This window comes from Meriones unguiculatus, assembly GCF_030254825.1.
Source record: "Meriones unguiculatus strain TT.TT164.6M chromosome Y unlocalized genomic scaffold, Bangor_MerUng_6.1 ChrY_unordered_Scaffold_25, whole genome shotgun sequence".
NCBI lineage: Eukaryota > Metazoa > Chordata > Mammalia > Rodentia > Muridae > Meriones > Meriones unguiculatus.
The window spans coordinates 7,849,961-7,869,241 of NW_026843710.1; positions in this window are offsets into that span (position 1 = coordinate 7,849,961).

Below are 19,281 nucleotides of genomic sequence, written 5' to 3' on the forward strand. Positions count from 1 at the left end.
AAATAATGTCATGAAACAGGTGAAATCCAGAAAGATTGTCAGGAGCCAATTATTAAAAGGCCTAAGTGTACAGAGTCCTTGAGCAGCTGAAAGCACACAATGCAGAAATGACAGTTCCTATGTCCAAGACTCTTACTTCAGGAAAAGTGTTACATATTTCTTTCAAGTGGTCATTAATAAAGTCAAATGTCCTTGACATGTGAGTTTCACATTATCACAGATTCCATTGTTATTTGTTAAATGCATAGATATATCATCAATCAGTGAATTAAGTACTGTAAAAATGCTGCCTTACCAAGGCAAATTTTTGAACAAAAGGCATTTAATTGTGACCGTGCTTATATTTATATGGAGAACATACCTGATGTCACATCAGCAAGTAGTCATCTTGCTATAATCTTGAGCAAAACTGAGAGCTTTTTATACTGAACCACAAGTGTTAGTCAGAGAGAGGGAGACTGACAGTTCCAGAGAAAAGAGAGATATTCAGAAATAAAGAGATCAAAACCAAAAGAAACAAAGACAAAAATTGACATAGTCTGAGAGATAGAGACTCCATTCTGTCTTTCATTGGCATATCTACCTTAAAGCATACCTCCCCACACAATGTAACTCCAATAGTAATTCTGTTATCCAACAGGGACATACCTACTAACCTTTCCAAAAATTTCCTCATTCAGGATTAAATATGTAAATAGATGAGCTTCAAGGGGACATTACAATTCAAATGACCAGGAAATAGAAAAGGTGTAGGGACTTCCATTTGTCATTCAATACAATGATTAAAGTCCCAGCAACTTCCAAACTATAGAGAAGATGACTAACATTCTCCTTCAGGGAAAATGGAATGTAATGGAATATTATTCAGCTAAGAAAATGACATCATGCTTGTTTTTGTTTTTTGTTTTTTGGTTTTTATTTTTCAGGCAAATGGATGGAACCAGGAAAAATTATCCAGGCTGAAGTAACTAAAATGTGTAGAAAGACAAATATGGTATATATTCACTTATTAGAGGTCTCCTAATAGTGAGGGATAAAGTTCCAATAGGCTATCTACTGTGAACAAACCATTCTTAAAATAGGGGTATTGGTTGGCAGTTAATTGAGTTGTGGAGCCAGGTCATCATATGGAAATTTTCAAACAAACCCAGCTGTTGTTATTAAGATATGTTGCTCTCTGCCCTCAACTGATTATTTAGTGTCATGTTCTTGTATCCATAGAGATGCTTCTTTCTGCATCATTTGGGATTGCTTACACTGTCCAATATTATGCACAAAGCAACTTAAAACACCCAGAATTAAATGGGCTTTCCCTATGAAATTATTTCTACCCTCAGAGCTCTGGGAAGCTTGCAAGAAAGAAGGCAGGAAGAGTATTTTAAGTAAAGGGAACTGAGGACACAAGGAGAACACTGCCCTGAGAATCAGGCTGTAGGACATGATTATGAAGACAGCCTTGATGAGACCTGATAAGCTAGGGTCAGATAGAAGGGGGAGGAGGACCACCCCTATGTGGGTAATTATAGAAAGGCATTGGGGTTGAAGAAGTAGCATGGGTGGGACTGAAAGGAAAAGAGGGAGGGGACAGCAGAGGGGACACAAAGTGAACACATAATAAATAAATATAAAACTGTGATCATGGCGGTAAAGTATAGAGCTCTTCAGGACTAATGGCTTCTTCTTGTGGGTGGTGCCAGGGTTCAGCAACACTGAACACAGTTTTCTTTAAAGGAGTTGGCAATGAAACTCTGATCATGTTCTAATGAGTAGATGAACAACACATACTTCAATTGATGTATTTTGAAGAAAAAAAATACTGCGACATATGGGAAGAAATTTGAACCAGGGAGCAATGGAAAAGCAGTGTAATGTATATTATATGAAATTCCCACATAATCAATAAAAATAAAAAATAATATGTGAACAATTATACAATGACTGAAAATTGTATTATATTTCAGAGGAAAGATTCCGCTGAACAAGCAGTAATGACAATAACACTATGTTTAGAGTGTTTGTCTGGAGCACCACTGAAGGAAACAAAGCTGCTATTTTGTCCTAGGCATATAGCACATACCCATTTCTCTGTCCTGAAGGCCCAGGTATAACTGTAAACCCCAAGACCAGGAGGGTTACTTACTGACCACTATGTAGGACACAGCTTGCTTGAGAGAAAGGCTCAATTGCCATATATGCGTCCATCTGGGCACTTGATAGCACACAACACAGAGATAACAGTTCCTGTCCAATATTTTTGGTTCAGGAATAGTATCACATATTTCTTTCAAGAAGTCATTAATAAATTTATCTGGTAGTTTGATATCACAATGGTAGTATCATAATGCTGTGATGAATCACAATGTTATTATGAGATCACAATGGGGCTATGACCTCAACATGCTATTATGGCATCACATTGAGTGTCCAATACTCACATATTTCAGTTAAAGTGTCACATATTTTTGTCTAGTGGTCATAAATTAAGTCACTTATCCTTGACATGTGAGTCACATTTTATCACAGATTCCATTATAATTTGTTTAATGGACAGAAAAGTCCACAGTCAGTGAATTATTTATTGGGAAAACACTCCCTGAAAAGGCAACTCTTTGAAAAAAAAAGCATATAATTGGGACTTTGGTTATGTTTTTACAGAGACTATCCATGATGTCACATCACCAAATACACAACTTGTTGTAGTTCTTTCAGAAGAACTAAGAGCTTTTCAAACTGAACCATAAGTGGAAGCAGATAGAGGGAGACTGAGAGAGACAGAGAGAGAAAGAGCTAGAGAGAGATTCAGAAATAGAGACACCAAGACCAACAGAAACAAAGTTATAAAGTGACAAAGATAGAGAAACAGAAACTCCATTCACTCTGCTCACTTTCAATGGCATATCAAGCTCAAAGCACACCCTCCTAACAAGGCCATACCTCCTAACCCTTACTAGATATTTGTTCACTCGGGAAACATGTAAATAAAATAGCTTCAAGGGGACATTGCAATACAAATCACCCGGAAGTGGAAAAAGATGGAGGGATGAATAGGTTAAAAGAACATAGTTATTCTGATAGTTTGTCATTCAATACAATGATTAAAGTCCCAGTAACCTGCAAGGACTAAATAAAAGGACTGACAATCTCCTTTGGAGAAAATGTGGAATATTTCCATAAGGGAGCATTATTCAGCTAAGAAAATGACATCATGATACTTTCAGGCAAATATGTGGAACCAGGAAAAATCATTCTGGTGAAGTAACTAAAATGCAGAAAAAAAATATGGTATGTTTTCACTTATTAGAAGGTCTACTAATAGTGGAAGATAAAGTTTCATTAGGACATGTCATTGTGACCAAACCAGGCTTCTTCTAGGGATATTGGGTGGCAGTGAATTGTGCTGTTGGGCCAGGGTATCCTACCGAAATTTTCATGCAGCACAGGCTGTTTTTATTAAAATATGCTGCTCTCTCCCCTCAACTGATAGATCAGTAGCATGTTCTTGTATCCACAGAGACGCTGCTTTCTGCATCATTTGGGATGGTATACAGAGACCCCAGTCCAATATTATACAGAGGTAGAGACCTTAAAACTCCAAGCATTAAATGGGATTTCAATATGAAATTCTCCCTCCCCTCATAGGTCTGAGAATCCTGAAGGAGAAGAGGCAGTAAGAGTGTCATAACTAGAGGGAATCTAGGACACAAGGAGAACAATGCCCTGAGAATCAGGCCACAGAGGAAGATGATGCTGCCATTCTTGATGAGACCTGATAAGCTAGAGTAAGATAGAAGGGGGAAAAGTACCTCCCCTATCAGGAGAACTAGAGAAAGAGCATAGGGGTAGTAGAAGAATTTGGGGTGGGATGGGAATTAGAAGCAGAGGAGGCAGCATTGGGGATAAAAAGTGAACAAAATATAGTTATAAATAAATACATCTTTGATGTGTTCTTGCATTCAGTTTGTAAGTATTTTGTTGAATATTTTTGTATCAATGTTCGTAAGGGAGATTGGCCTGAAATTCTCTTTCTTTGTTGGTTCTTTGTGAGGTTTAGGTACCAACGTGACTGTGGCTTCACAGAATTTGTTTGGTAGTGTTCCTTCTGTTTCTATTTTGTGGAATAGTGTGAAGAGTATTCGTGTTATCTTCTTTGAAGGTCTGGTAGAATTCTGCACTGCAACCATCTCGCCCTGGGCTTTTTTTTTTTTTCATGGTAGATTTTGATGAAAGCTTCTACTTCCTTGGGGGTTATAAGACTACTTAATTGCTTTCCATTTTCTTAATTCAGGTTTGGCATGTAGAATCAGTCAAGAAAAATTGTCCATTTCATTCACATTTTCAAATTTTATGGCATATAGACTTTGGAAGTAAGACCTAATTATTGATTGGATTTTTTTTTTTTTTTTTAGTTTCTAGTATGACATATTTTAATTTTTTTCTTATTTTATTATTATTATTATTAATTACACTTTATTCATTTTGTATCCCCCCATAAGCCCCTCCCTCCTCAACTCCCGCTCCCACCCTACCTCCCCTTTCTGTATGCATGCTCCTCCCCACATCCACTGATAGGGGAGGAACTCCTCTCCTTCCTTCTGATCTTAGTCTATCAGATCACATCAGGAATGGCTTCAGTGTCTTTTTCTGTAGCCTGGTAAGGCTGCTGCCCCCTCAGAGGAAGGTGATCAAAGAGCAGGCCAATCAGTTTATGTTAGAGGCAGTCACTCTTCCCATAACTATGTAAGCCACTTGGACACTAAGCTGCCATGGGCTACATTTGTGCAGGGATTCTAGATTATTTCCATGAATAGTCCTTGGTTGGAGTATGAGTCTTTGGGAAGTTCCCTGTGTTCAAATTTTCTTGTTCTGATGCTCTCCTAGTGGAGTTCCTGTCCTCTCCAGCTATTGCTATTTCCCACTTCTTACATAAAATTCCATTCACTCTTCCCGCCAGTTGGCCATCAGGCTCAGCATCTGTTTTGATAGTCTGCAGGGCAGAGGCTTTCAGATGCCCTATGTGGCAGGTTCCTAGGTTGTTTCCTGTTTTCTTCTTCTTCTTATGTCCATCCTCTTTGCCAATCAGAATGGGGTTTGAGTGTTTAAGTTTACGGTCCTCTCTTTTGCTTAGTTTGTTTAGATGTACCGATTTTAGTGGCTTTATCCTATGTTGTATGTATATAAGAGCGAGTATATACCCTGTGTGTCTTTTTGCTTCTGAGACAACTAACTCAGGATGATCCTTTCCAGGTCCCACCATTTACCTTCAAATTTCATGATTTCCTTATTTTTCATTGCTGAATAATACTCCATTGTATAGATGTACCACAGTTTCTGCATGCATTCTTCAGTTGAGGGGCATCTGGGCTCTTTACAGCTTCTGGCTATTGCAAATAAAGCTGCTACAAACATGGCTGAGCAAATGTCCTTTTTGTGTACTTGAGCCTCTTTTGGATATATGCCTAGGAGTGGTATGGCTGGATCTTGAGGAAGCACTATTCCTAGTTGTCTGAGAAAGCACCAGATTGATTTCCAGAGTGCTTGTACAAGTTTACATTCCCACCAGCAGTGGAGAAGGGTTCCCCTTTCTACACAACATTTCCAGCATGTGTTGTCACTTGAGTTTTTGATCTTGGCCACTCTGATGGGTGTAAGGTGAAATCTCAGGGTTGTTTTGATTTGCATTTCCCTAATGGCTAAAGAGGTTGAGCATTTCTTTAAATACTTCTCTGCCATTCCATATTACTCTACAGAGAGTTCTCTGTTTAGCTCTCTTCCCCATTTTTTAAGTGGATTACTTGGTTTGCTGCTTTTCAGCTTCTTTAGTTCTTTATATAGACTGGATATGAGTCCTCTGTCAGATAAAGGGTTGGTGAAGATTCTTTCCCAATGTATAGGCGGTCGCTTTGTTTTGATGACAGTGTCCTTTGATTTACAGAAGCTTTTCAGTTTCAGGAGGTCCCATTTATGGATTATTGCTCTTAGAGCCTGTGCTGTTGGTGTTCTGTTCCTGAAGTTCTCTCCTGTACCAATGAGTTCTAGGGCATTCCCCACTTTTTTTTCAAGCCAATTTTATGTGTCTGGTTTTATGTTAAGGACTTTGATCCACTTGGACTTCAGTTTTGTGCAGGGTGATAAGTATGGATCTATTTTCATTTTTCTACATGTAGACATCCAGTTAGACCAGCACCATTTGTGGAAGATGCTATCTTTTTTCCATTGTATGGTTTTGGCACCTTTGTCAAAAATCAGGTGTCCATACATGTGTGGGTTTGTTTCTGGGTCTTCTGTTTGGTTCCATTGATCCACCATTCTGTTTCTATGCCAGTACCATGCAGTTTTTAAAACTGTTGCTCTATAGTACAGTATGAGATGAGGGATGGATATACCTCCAGACGATCTTTTATTGTAGACGATTGTTTTAGCAATTCTGGGTTTCTTGTTATTCCATACAAAGCTGAGGATTTTTCTTTCTAGGTCTGCAAAGAATTGTGTTGGCAATTTGATGGGAATTGCATTAAATCTGTAGATTGCTTTTGGTAAGATGGCCATTTTTACTATATCATTCCTGCCAAGCCATGAGCATGGGAGAACTTTCCATCTTCTCTTATCTTCTTCTAATACTTTTTTCAGAGACTTGAAAATCTTTTCATACAAGTCTTTGACTTGCTTGGTTAGGGTTAGACCAAGGTACTTTTTGTCATTTGTGGCTATTGTGAAGGGTGTTGTTTCCCTAATTTCTTTCTCAGCCCTTTTGTCTTTTGTATACAGGAGGGCTACTGATTTTTTTTTTTGAGTTAATTTTGTATTTGGCCACTTCACTGAAGGTGTTTATCAGCTGTAGGAGTTCACTGGTAGAGTTTTTGGGGTCACTCATGTATACTGTCATATCATCTGCAAATAGTGATAATTTGAGTTCTTCTTTTCCAATCTGTATCCCGTCGATCTCCTTCAATTGTGTTATTGCTCTAGCAAGGACTTCCAGCACTATGTTGAACAGATATGGAGATAGTGGGCAGCTTTGTCTTGTCCCTGATTTTAGTGGGATTGCCTTAAGTTTCTCTCCGTTTAGTTTGATGTTGGCTATAGGCTTGCTGTATATCACATTTACTATGCTTAGATATGTGCCTTATATCCCTGATCTCTCTAATACTGTAAACATGAATGGATGTTGAATTTTGTCAAATGCTTTTTCAGCATCTAGGGAGTTTATCATGTGTTTTTTGTGTTTTTTGTTTTTTTTTTTCAATCTGTTAATATGGTGGATCACATTGATGGATTTCCATATATTGAACCACCCCTGCATACCTGGGATGAAGCCAACTTGGTCATAGTGGATGATATCTTTGATGTGTTCTTGTATTCGGTTTGCATGTTTTTGGTAAAGTATTATTGCATCAATGTTCATAAGGGAGTTTGGCCTCAAATTCTCTTTCTTTCTTGAGTCTTTGTGAGGTTTAGGTACCAAGGTGACTGTGGCTTCATAGAATGAGTTTAGTAATGTTCCTTCTGTTTCTGTTTTTTGTAATAGTTTGAAGAGAATTGGTGTTAGCTCTTCCTTGAAGGTCTGGTAGAATTCTGTGCTGAAGCCCTCTGGTCCTGGGCTTTTTTTAGATAGGAGAATTTTGATGACCACTTCTATTTCTTTGGAGGATATAGGACTATTTAGTAAATTTACCTGGTCCTGATTCAGCTTTGGTAAGTCAAATCGATCAAGAAAATTGTCCATTTCATTTAGATTTTCAAATTTTGTGGCATATACACTTTTAAAGTAAGCCCTAATGATTGTTTAGATTTCCTCAGTGTCTATAGTTATGTCCCCGTTTTCATTTCTGATTTTGTTGATTTGGGTGGTGTCTCTCTGCCTTTCAGTTAGCTTGGCTAAGGGTTTGCTGATCTTCTTGATTTGCTCAAAAAAACCAGCTCTTGGTTTCATTGATTCTTTGAATTGTTTTATTTTTTTCCAATTGATTGATTTCAGCCCTGAGTTTGATTATTTCCAGCCGTCTACTCCTTCTTGGTGTGTCTGCTTCTTGTTTTTCTAGGGTTTTTAAGTGAGCCATTAGGGTGCTTGAATGAGCTGTCCCAAATTTCTTCTTGAAGGCACTTAGTGCTATGAACTTTCCTCTTAGCACTGCTTTCATTGTGTCCCACAGGTTCAGGTATGTTGTGTCTTCATTTTCATTGATTTCTAGAAAGACTTTAATTTCTTTCTTTATTTCTTCCCTGACCCAGCTCTCCTTTAGTAACAAGTTGTTCAGTTTCCATGTGTGTGTAGGCTTTTTGCTATTTCTGTTATTGTTGAGGTCCAGCTTTATTCCATGGTGATTAGACATGATACAAGGGATTATTTCAATCTTCTTTTATCTGTTGAGGCTTGCTTTGCGACCAACTATATGGTGTATTTTGGAGAAGGTTACATGAGGTGCTGAGAAGAAGGTAAATTCTTTTGTGTTTGGGTGTAAAGTTCTGTAAATGTCTGTTAGGTCCATTGGATTCATGACCTCTGTCAGAGACAATGTTTCTTTGTTTAATTTCTGTTTTGTTGACCTGTCCTTTGTTGAGAGTGGGGTGTTGAAGTCTCCCACTATTAATGTGTGGGGATCTATATGTGGTTTAAATTTTATCAATGTTTCTTTAACAAATGTGTGTGTCCTTGTATTTGGGGCATAGATGTTCAGGATTGTGATGTCTTTCTGGTGGAATTTTCCCTTGAAAATTCCAGCCCACAGCTTAAATAGCCTCTGGGTAGCCAACCCAGGCGTGCCATGTGGGCAATGCAGATAGGTCCACATACATGGAAGCAAGCCAGATCCTCAGCCTTAGCCAAATGTGGAATTGTTCATGACAGAGAGCACTCACCATCAGGAAGGTGGAAGGCGGAAACCAGCTCCATCTTTAAGGAACAGCATTCCGCAGATCTCTACAGTTCCCCCTTTTTGTTTTAGACGCATCAGGCAAGAGTAGAGGTCTGATCTCTGATATTAGAAATAAATTGGGACTTTGTACCGATGTTCATTTAGGTGTCATCTTTAAGTGCTTCTCTTCCATTCGGTATTCCTCTACAGAGAATTCTCTGTTTACCTCTGTTCCCCATTTTTTAAGTGGATTACTTGGTTTGCTGCTTTTCAGCTTCTTTAGTTCTTTATATATACTGGATATGAGTCCTCTGTCAGATAAAGGGTTGGTGAAGATTCTTTCCCAATCTGGAGGCGGTCGCTTTGTTTTGATGACGGTGTCCTTTGCTTTACAAAAGCTTTTCAGTTTCATGAGGTCCCATTTATTGATTGTTGCTCTTAGAGCCTGTGCTGTTGGTGTTCTGTTCAGGAAGTTTTCCCCTGTACCAATGAGTTCTAGGGTATTTCTCACTTTTTTTTCAAGCCTATTTAATGTGTCTGGTTTTATGTTGAGGTCTTTGATCCACTTGGACTTCAGTTTTGTGCAGGGTGACAAGTATGGATCTATTTTCATTTTTCTACATGTAGACTTCCAGTTAGATGAGCACCATTTGTTGAAGATGCTATCTTTTTTTCATTGTATGGTTTTGGCGTCTTTGTCAAAGATCAGCTGTCCATAAGTGTGTGGGTTTATTTCCTGGTCGTCTGTTCGGTTCCATTGATCCACCATTCTGTTTCTATGCCAGTACCATGCAGTTTTTAAAACTGTTGCTCTATAGTACAACTTACGATCAGGAATGGAGATACCTCTGGAAGATCTATTATTGTACATAATTGTTTTAGCAATTCTGGGTTTCTGGTTATTCCAGATGAAGTTGAGAATTTTCTTTCCAGGTCTGTAAAGAATTGTGTTGGTAATTTGATGGGCATTGCATTGAATCTGTAGATTGCTTTTGGTAAGATGGCCATTTTTACTATGTTAATCTTGCCAAGCCATGAGCATGGGAGATCTTTCCATCTTCTCATATCTTCTTCTAATTCTTTCTTCAGAGATTTGAAATTTTTTTCATACAAGTCTTTGACTTCCTTGGTTAGGGTTACTCCGAGTTACCTTATGTCATTTGTGGCTATTGTGAAGGGTGTTGTTTCCCTAATTTCTTTCTCAGCTCTTTTGTCTTTTGTATACAGGAGGGCTACTGATTTTTTTGAGTTAATTTTGTATCCAGCCACTTTGCTGAAGGTGTTTATCAGCTGTAGGAGTTCCCTGGTAGAGTTTTTGGGGTCACTCACATATACTATCATATCATCTGCAAATAGTGATAATTTGACTTCTTCCTTTCCAATTTGTATCCCCTTGATCTATTTCAACTGTCTTATTGCTCTAGCAAGGACTTCCAGCACTATGTTGAAAAGATATGGAGATAGTGGGCAGCCTTGTCTTGTCCCTGATTTCAGTGGGATTGCTTTAAGTTTCTCTCTGTTCAGTTTGATGTTGGCTATAGGCTTGCTGTATATCGCCTTTACGATGTTTAGATATGTGCCTTGTATCCCTGATCTCTCCAATACTTTGAACATGAATGGATGTTGGATTTTGTCAAATGCTTTTTCAGCATCTAGGGAGATTATCATTTGTTTTTTTTTTCTTTCAGTTTGTTAATATGGTGGATCACATTGATGGATTTCTGTATATTGAACCACCCCTGCATACCTGGGATGAAGCCTACTTGGTCATAGCGGATGATATCTTTGATGTGTTCTTGGATTCGTTTTGCAAGTATTTTATTAAGTATTTTTGCATCGAAGTTCATAAGGGAGATTGGCTGGAAATTCTCTTTCTTTGTTGAGTCTTTGTGAGGTTTAGGTACCAAGGTAACTTTGGCTTCATAGAATGAATTTGGTAATATTCCTTCTGTTTCTATTTTGTGGAACAGTTTGAAGAGAATTGGTGTTAGCTCTTCTTTGAAGGTTGGGTAGAATTCTGCGTGGAAGCCATCTGGTCCTGGGCTTTTTTGGATGGGAGACTTTTGATGACCGCTTCTATTTCTTTGGGGGATATAGGACTATTTAGTTGATTTACCTGGTCCTGATTCAGCTTTGGTAAGTCAAATCGATCAAGAAAATTGTCCATTTCATTTAGATTTTCAAATTTTGTGGCATATAGACTTTTGAAGTAAGTCCTAATGATTGTTTGGATTTCCTCAGTGTCTGTAGTTATATCCCCCTTTTCATTTCAGATTTTGTTGATTTGGGTGGTGTCTCTCTGCCTTTCAGTTAGCCTGGCTAAGGGTTTGTTGATCTTGTTGATTTTCTCAAAGAACCTGCTCTTGGTTTCATTGATTCTTTGAATTGTTTTATTTGTTTCCAATTGATTGATTTCAGCCCTGAGTTTGATTATTTCCAGCCGTCTACTCCTTCTTGGTGTGTCTGCTTCTTGTTTTTCTAGGGTTTTTAAGTGAGCCATTAGGGTGCTTGAATGAGCTGTCCCAAATTTCTTCTTGAAGGCACTTAGTGCTATGAACTTTCCTCTTAGCACTGCTTTCATTGTGTCCCACAGGTTCAGGTATGTTGTGTCTTCATTTTCATTGATTTCTAGAAAGACTTTAATTTCTTTCTTTATTTCTTCCCTGACCCAGCTGTCATTTAGTAACAAGTTGTTCAGTTTCCATGTGTGTGTAGGCTTTTTGCTATTTCTGTTATTGTTGAGGTCCAGCTTTATTCCATGGTGATCAGACAAGATACATGGGATTATTTCAATGTTCTTGTATCTGTTAAGGCTTGCTTTGTGACCCACTATGGTCTATTTTGGAGAAAGTTCCATGAGTTGCTGAGAAGAAGATAAATTCTTTTGTGTTTGGGTTTAAGGTTCTGTAAATGTCTGTTAGGAACATTTGATTAATGATCACTGTCAGAGACATTGTTTCTTTGTTTAATTTCTCTTTTGTTGACCTGTCCTTTGTTGAGAGTGGGATGTTGAAGTCTCCCACTATTAATGTGTGGGGTCTATATGTTTTAAGGTTTCTCTGTCATCATAATATTGGTCTGAGGTTCGCTATATGCTTTAAATTTTATCAATGTTTCTTTCACAAATGTGGGTGCCCTTGTATTTGGGGCATAGATGTTCAGGATTGTGATGTCTTCCTTGTGGAATTTTCCCTTGATGAGTATGAAGTGTCCTTCCCCATCTCTTTTGATTAATTTTGGTTGAAAGTCTATTTTATCAGATATTAGAATGGCTACTCCTGCTTGCTTCTTGGTCTGTTTGCTTGGAAAGTCGTCTTCCAACCCTTTACCCTCAGGTAATGTCTATCTTTGTGTCTTAGGTGTGTTTCTTGTATGCAACACATTGCTGGGTTTTGTTTACGCATCCATTCTGTTAATCTGTGTCTTTTTATTGGAGAGTTGAGTCCATTGATGTTGAGAGATTAATGACCAGTGGCTGTTAGATCTCTTGATTTTGATGTTGGCTGTGGTCATCAGGTTGTGTGCTTGGTTGCTTTTTGTTTTACTCAAGTGAGGTTATTTATTTCCTGTGTTTTCTTGAATGTATAGCTTTCTTGGGTTGTATTTTCCCTTCCAGTGTCTTCCGTAATTCTGGATTTGTTTGTAGGTATTGTTGAAATTTGTTTTTGTCATTGAATATCTTGTTTTCTCCATCTATGAGGACTGAGAGTTTTACGGGGTATAGTAGCCTGGGCTGACATCTGTGTTCTCTTAGGGTCTGCATGATATCCATCCAGGCCCTTCTGGCTTTCATAGTCTCTGTTGAAAAGTCAGGTGTGATTCTAATGGGTTTGCCATTATATGTTACTTGGCCTTTTTCCCTTGCAGCTTTTAGTATTTTTTCTTTCTTCTGTATACTTACTGTTTTGATTATTATGTGGCGGGAGGATTTTCTTTTCTGGTCAAATTTGTTGGGTGTTCTGTAGGCCTCATGTATTCTAATTGGCCTCTCCTTTAGCTTGGGGAAATTTTCTTCAATGATTTTGTTGAAAATATTTTCTGGGCCTTGGAGAAGGGAGTCTTCTTTTTCCTCTATACCTATTATTCTTAGGTTTCGTGTTTTCATATTGTCTTGCATTTCTTGGATGGTCTGTGTCAGGAATTTTTCGGATTTAACATTTTCTTTGACAGATACATCGATTTCTTCCATTGTATCTTCTACACCTGAGATTCTTTCTTCCATCTCTTGTAGTCTGTTGGTTATGCTTACCTCTGTAGTTCCTGTTTTCTTCCCTAGATTCTTCCTTTCCATTATTTCTTCCATTTGTGTTTTCCTTAATTTTTCCAATTCTATCTTCAGGTCTTGAGTTGTTTTGTTTACTTCCTCCACCTGTCTGATTGTACTTTCCTTTTCTGTCTGATTGTTTTTCTTTTAGTTCCTTCAACTCTGTTTCTATCATTTCATTCAGTGTTTAAGCATTTCTTTTCTAAAGGCCATAAACTGTTTGGCTGCAGCTTCCTCTATTTCTTTACGGATGGCAATATTCTGTTTGAGTTTATCTTCCTCTATGTCTTTACGAATCTTATTTGTTTCCTCTGTTATCATCTTCATGAGCATACTTGTTATGTCATCTTCTTCGATTTCAGTTGTGGTGGGTTGTCCAGGGCTACTTGCCCCTGGGTAACTGGGTTCTGGAGATGCCATATTGCTCTGTCTTTTGTTGCTTGAACTTTTACGCTGGCCTCTACCCATTGTGTTATCTTAGGTGTTTGGGTTTATTTTCTGGTGGTTCCTGGGGATCCTGTGGTGGAGAGAATCCCCTTTGCAGAAAGCTCGCTTTTCCTGAAGGATGTCTTCTCAGCTTTTTGGGTATAGTCCCTGGATGGTTCGTGTTTTTTCAGGAGTTGCTCACCTCAGAGACCTGAGTGGTAACTCTTGTCTTTGTTAGTCGAGAGGGTTCTCCTCTCACCCAGGGAAGTCCTGAGGGCAGCTGCTGTTTCTTGGTTTCTTGTTGTAAATTTAATGATCAGCTGCTGTGACCCAGTTCTACATCAGGCACGCCTCAACTGTTTGTGCCTGTGTCTGGAGCACAGCTGAGTGCTGGCGCCTCGGCCCCACTAGACTGCTAGACTTTTTCTAGGGAAGGATTGGGTGATTTAGGTCAGTACATTTTCCTTCCTTCCCCATGGATTCTCTAGAGACACAGACTCCCAGTGTCTTTTTTTTCCCTGGTGCACACTGCTCAGTGTCTGCCAGCTGGCTGGCCGCAGAAGCTGCCTGTGCCTAGAGCACAGCTGTGTGATGGTGGCTCAGTCTCTGCCAGCTGTCTGGTGCACAGAAACTACCTGTGTCTGCCTTTGAGGCTTTTGGGAGCCTGAGTGCCTCCCTAAGCTGGGTAATTTTCCTGGGACCTTTTCAGGTTGGGGGTGAGCTGAGTGCTCTGAGATCAGACCCGCCATTTCTATTTTCGGCGTTGAATCAGGCGCGCAGGCAGGCAGGCCTCTGTGCAGGAACCTGGGTCCCTGGCTCTGGCTCTGGGCTGGCTCCTGGGGTGCCCATGGAACCTGCCCGAGTCTTTTCCTGGGGATGTCTGTGTGAAATAAGGCCGGTCCCAATCATTTCCTGTACCCTGGGGTTATCTCTTGACTGAAAATTCCAGTCTCTGATAATGTGGTGCACAAGGTTCAGTCTGGGACTGTGACCAGAGACACTGGCTTGTGGCTCTGGGCTGGGGCTGGGGCTGGTGGCCGGCAGCCAAGTGTCTGGCGGAACCGGGATCTCTTCTGTGGTTTAGCTGAGTGAGTTAAAAGCTGATTGAATCCCCCACCGTGGGGTATCCTCTCACCTGGGAAACACAATGACTGTGTTTTATGGCTGAGAGTTCTGATTACTGGTCACTGTGCTGATCCTGCTGTGCTGCTGCTCAGAATGAGAGTCTCCCGGCGCTGCCATCTTGCCCCTCCCCCCCGTATCATTGTTCTTAAAATGTCTTATTACAATGTTTCCAATTAGCAGTCAACAAGGAGGATTAACACATACCAAAACAGAAGTATACTTGATTAATTTAGCAAAGCTACTTGCAGTCCCAGAGAGAATGCCTATATATCTCAATGCAGCCCCCAATTTCCATACATAAGTTTGCCAGTTTTTTCTTTTAGAAGTCCTTCAAAGTCCAGCCCTTACAGCTTTTCAAAAACAAAGGAATTTTGACTGCCTTTACCAGTAGCCAAGTTCTTAATACCCTTATGATAGACCAGTCCAGTAGACAACTGTAAATGCAGTGTCATTGTCCCAGGAGTAGATGGTGGGTGTTTCTCAGATGCATCTTGTCCAAGGAACCATCAATCAAGAAGAAGTGCTTTGTTCCCCTTTCTCACCAGGTGGGTAACTCATTGGAGACATAAGACTGTCATTATTAACTCCCATAGGTAGGGACAATAATCTCTTCCAATGTTCCACTTTGCCTGGTTGCAAAAGGAGGCTTGAGCTGCCACACTAACTTTAGCGTAGTAGGCAGTCCAACCTATGACCTGTACAGAGGAGACTGAGAAGCTGTCCTAATGAATACTGTCTCTGGTAAAGCAAAGAGGATGACCTCTTTCTATTCCTGAAAATTAAGAGTCTGTTTTACTTGTATTCTTTCAAAAGCTGGAAAACCCAGCAACCAAGGGTTGTTGACATACAAGGACTTCTGGATCATCCCAGGAAACTAAATGTAGTAGAGGTGGATTAGGAACATACAGCTAACCAACAGTCATCTTGACCAAGTGTGTCTTCATTGACATCATTAAAATTGTCAGGAGAAAACTCAACATCCACTTGTCGCACCAGATGTTCCAGTAGCCATTGAGCTGCATCATTTTCCTTCGAAAAACACATACAAATCCTAATTCCCATATGAGTATAGATTTATGTTTACAAATGAATCTTATTCTAGTGGGCATGCTCTATCATGCTTGTCCTGAGAATTATAAAGTATTTTAGTTATATGAGAAACTTGAATCTGCTAACAAAACCTTTTAAAAGATTTGCTAGTATATCCTATTCCATTGTCATTTTACAATTGCTTAAGAACTGCTAGGCCATTAAAATCCTGTAGACAAAGAGTAATTACATACTTTGCTGCTTTTCCTGGTTGGCAAAAATAAATCCAGAATAGGTATCTATGCAACCATGTGCATATTTTAATATTTTAAATTCTAGTATAGGAGTAATATCCATTCAACAAATCTAACTTGCACCCAATCCTCTAGGACTGACTCTCAATTGAGGAACAGGCTGAAATTGAGGACAAGTATGACAAACTTTGACTATACTATGGGACTGTTCCCTCGTAAATCCTTTTTTAAGTCTCAAGGTTTGGCTATTAAGATGATGCATATTATGGGCATCCTGGCTTTTCTTAACTGTGAACGATAAATTTTGATGACTTTTTCTGCCAATGCATATCCTTTAGACAGGGGTCCTGGCAAATTAGAATGATCTCTCAAATGTCCTATAAAAATGGGAATTTTTTTTGTATCAAATTTTGAATTTGTAAAACTAAAATTCCAGCAGGAGAAGATGTCTGAATTTGACCTGCCGTCTCTAACCCAGGCAAAGACTGAGCTACATTTGCAGTATCTGTAAAAATGTTCAAAGACTGATTATTAAAACTTTGAAGTGGGCAATAATTAGACCTGGAGAGGATGGGAATCCCACAAGGAGAGCAACAGAACCAGAAAATTTGAACACAGGGAACTTCCCAGAGACTCATACTCCAAGGGAAGACTATTCTTGGAGGTAACCTAGAACCCCTGCACAGATGTAGCACATTATAGTTCAGTGTCAAGTGGGTTACATAGTAATGGGAAGAGGGACTGCCTCTGACATAATCTGATGGGTCTGCTCTTTGATCACCTCCCCCTGAGGGGGGAGCAAGCCTACCAGTCCACAGAAGATGACAATGTAGCCACTCCTGATGAGCTCTGATAGATTAAGATCAGAAGGAAGGAGAGGGGGCCTCTCCTATCAGTGGACTTGGGGAGGGCCATGCTTGAAGAAGGGGGAAGGAAGTGCAATTGGGAGGGAAAGAGGGAGGGATTTATGGGGGATTCAAAGTGAATAAAGTGTTACTAATAAAGATTTAAAAAAGTACTAAAGGAGTTGAAAGCATCAATTCAAGTTATCCATTTAAAAAATCAGTGGACTTGGGGAGGGGCATGGGTGAAGTAGGGGAAGGGAGGTTGGGATCCAGAGGGGAGGAGAGAGGGGCTTATGGGGGAATACAAAGTGAATAAAGTGTAATTAATAAAAAAACTTTGAGACACAGCCAATATTGCAGATAACTCTCTAATTTGCACAGATATATTAGACACTTGACAAGATATTGTTTTTCTTATTAGCATAGGCAGCAACTCCAGATAATGAACCATCAAAATATTAAAATATTTTAATGAACCATTAAAATATCAACAATTGGGGTAACTTTTGTTTTAAATGGAAAATCTATAGATTGCACCTATAAAAACTGAATTAATTTTTTTTCTGTGCCTCAAGAGGTTGGACTTTGTCATAATAAGCTTACATATGTTAAAATGCCATATTTCTGAGATCTCAGACAAGACTGAGTGCCAGCATATTTGATATTTGATTTACTCTTTGTCTACCTTAATCAGCTATATAACATCGTTTAAATCAAAATGCAAAATCAACGTTAAAGAACGTTATAATCTACATTTTGGCATATTTTTTAAATGTATTTTGTAAAACCAAATTTTAGGTAGATCTGTATCAGCAAACTTTAACTTTTACCCATTTTAGATTTAACCTAAAAAAAAAAAAAACTTAAACAAAGAGACTAGGTAAAACTCAATCTTGTATTCAACTATAATCTTTAGCATAACTTTAAATATGCTAGTTTTAAAGTAAAATCTAAGCAAAACTTGTAATTAAACATAATTTATAAAGTGACTAGCAAATCTTATTAATCTTATCATATTTTATTAAAGCTTAACAGCAAAATATTAAAGGTAAAGTTTTATTTAGCATTAAACAGACATCTAAACTTCGACTGTAGCCCTAAGCAAAAATGGACTATTCTGGCCGTACCAAATCTATAGGCCAGAAAGAAACAGCATTAAATCATTTATTTAGGTACTGGCAGCCAGGCATATATTTTATATAATGGTTAACAATGATCTGAATATAACTGTGCACAACCCTGGGCTAACATGGAACTGTAGTACTTCTTTTCTGTAAAAGAGCATAAGCAAACATTTTGCACTGAAGGATCTCCAGCTTTTTAAATGAAGAACAACATATTTTATAGTTATTTTTACATGATATATTGTAATAATTGCAATTTTTGTTTAATTGTCTTAAAAGCATGGCTTTGTTTTACTTTGTAAACTTAATGAAATAAATACCAAGATTTTTTGTTTTTTTTTATTTTCAAAGGGTTGAGAAACTGTTTTAAGTTCTTTATTAGTTTGCCCAAGTGTTACTATTTTTAAAATACCGATAACTTTTAAAATGTTTTATAACTTTTAAAATGTTATAATAGCATTGATATCATAATGCTATTAGAATTTCATGACACAAATGTTACATCATAATACTATTTGATATCATGATACCATTATGATATTATAACAGCATTTGGATGTCATACTATTGTGATGTCTAATACTATGTAATATAAAACAATTGTGATTTCATAATACTACTGTGATATAATATTGTTGTGACATTATGAGTGCATTGTGATGATTTAATAGTATTTTTAGGTTGTAATGCCATTGTAACGTCAAAATTCTTTGTGATGTCATACCACAATTATGTCAGAATAGCATTATGATGTCATATTAACATTGTGAAGTCATTGTACTATTGTGATGTCATAAAACCTTTGTGAAATCATATTACCATTGTATGTCATACCATTTTGCTGTCATAATAGCATTGTGATGTTATGATTATATTGTTATGTTATATTATAATTTTGATGTTCTAATACCATTGTGATAGGATACTACAAGATGTCATAATAGCATTGTGATGTCATAATTCCATTGTGATGTCATACTATCATTATGATGTTAAAATACCATTGTGATATTATAATAGCATTTTGAGGTCATAATGAAATTGTGATCTCAAAATTCCATTGTGATGTCATAAGGCAATAATGTAGTAAAAGCATTTTGGCATCATAATAACATTGTGATGTCATTATCATTGGGATGTTATTTCACTATTGTGATGCCATCATAGCCTTGTGATGTCATAATTCGTTCATGATGTCATACTATCATTGTGATGTCAAAATGCCATTGTGATATCATAATAGCATTTTGAGGGTATAATGCCATTGTGATGTCATAATACCATTTTTGAAGCCATTATACCATTTTGATGTGAGCATAGCATAAGGCTAGGGTTAGGTTTACAATTAGGGTTAGGGATTTG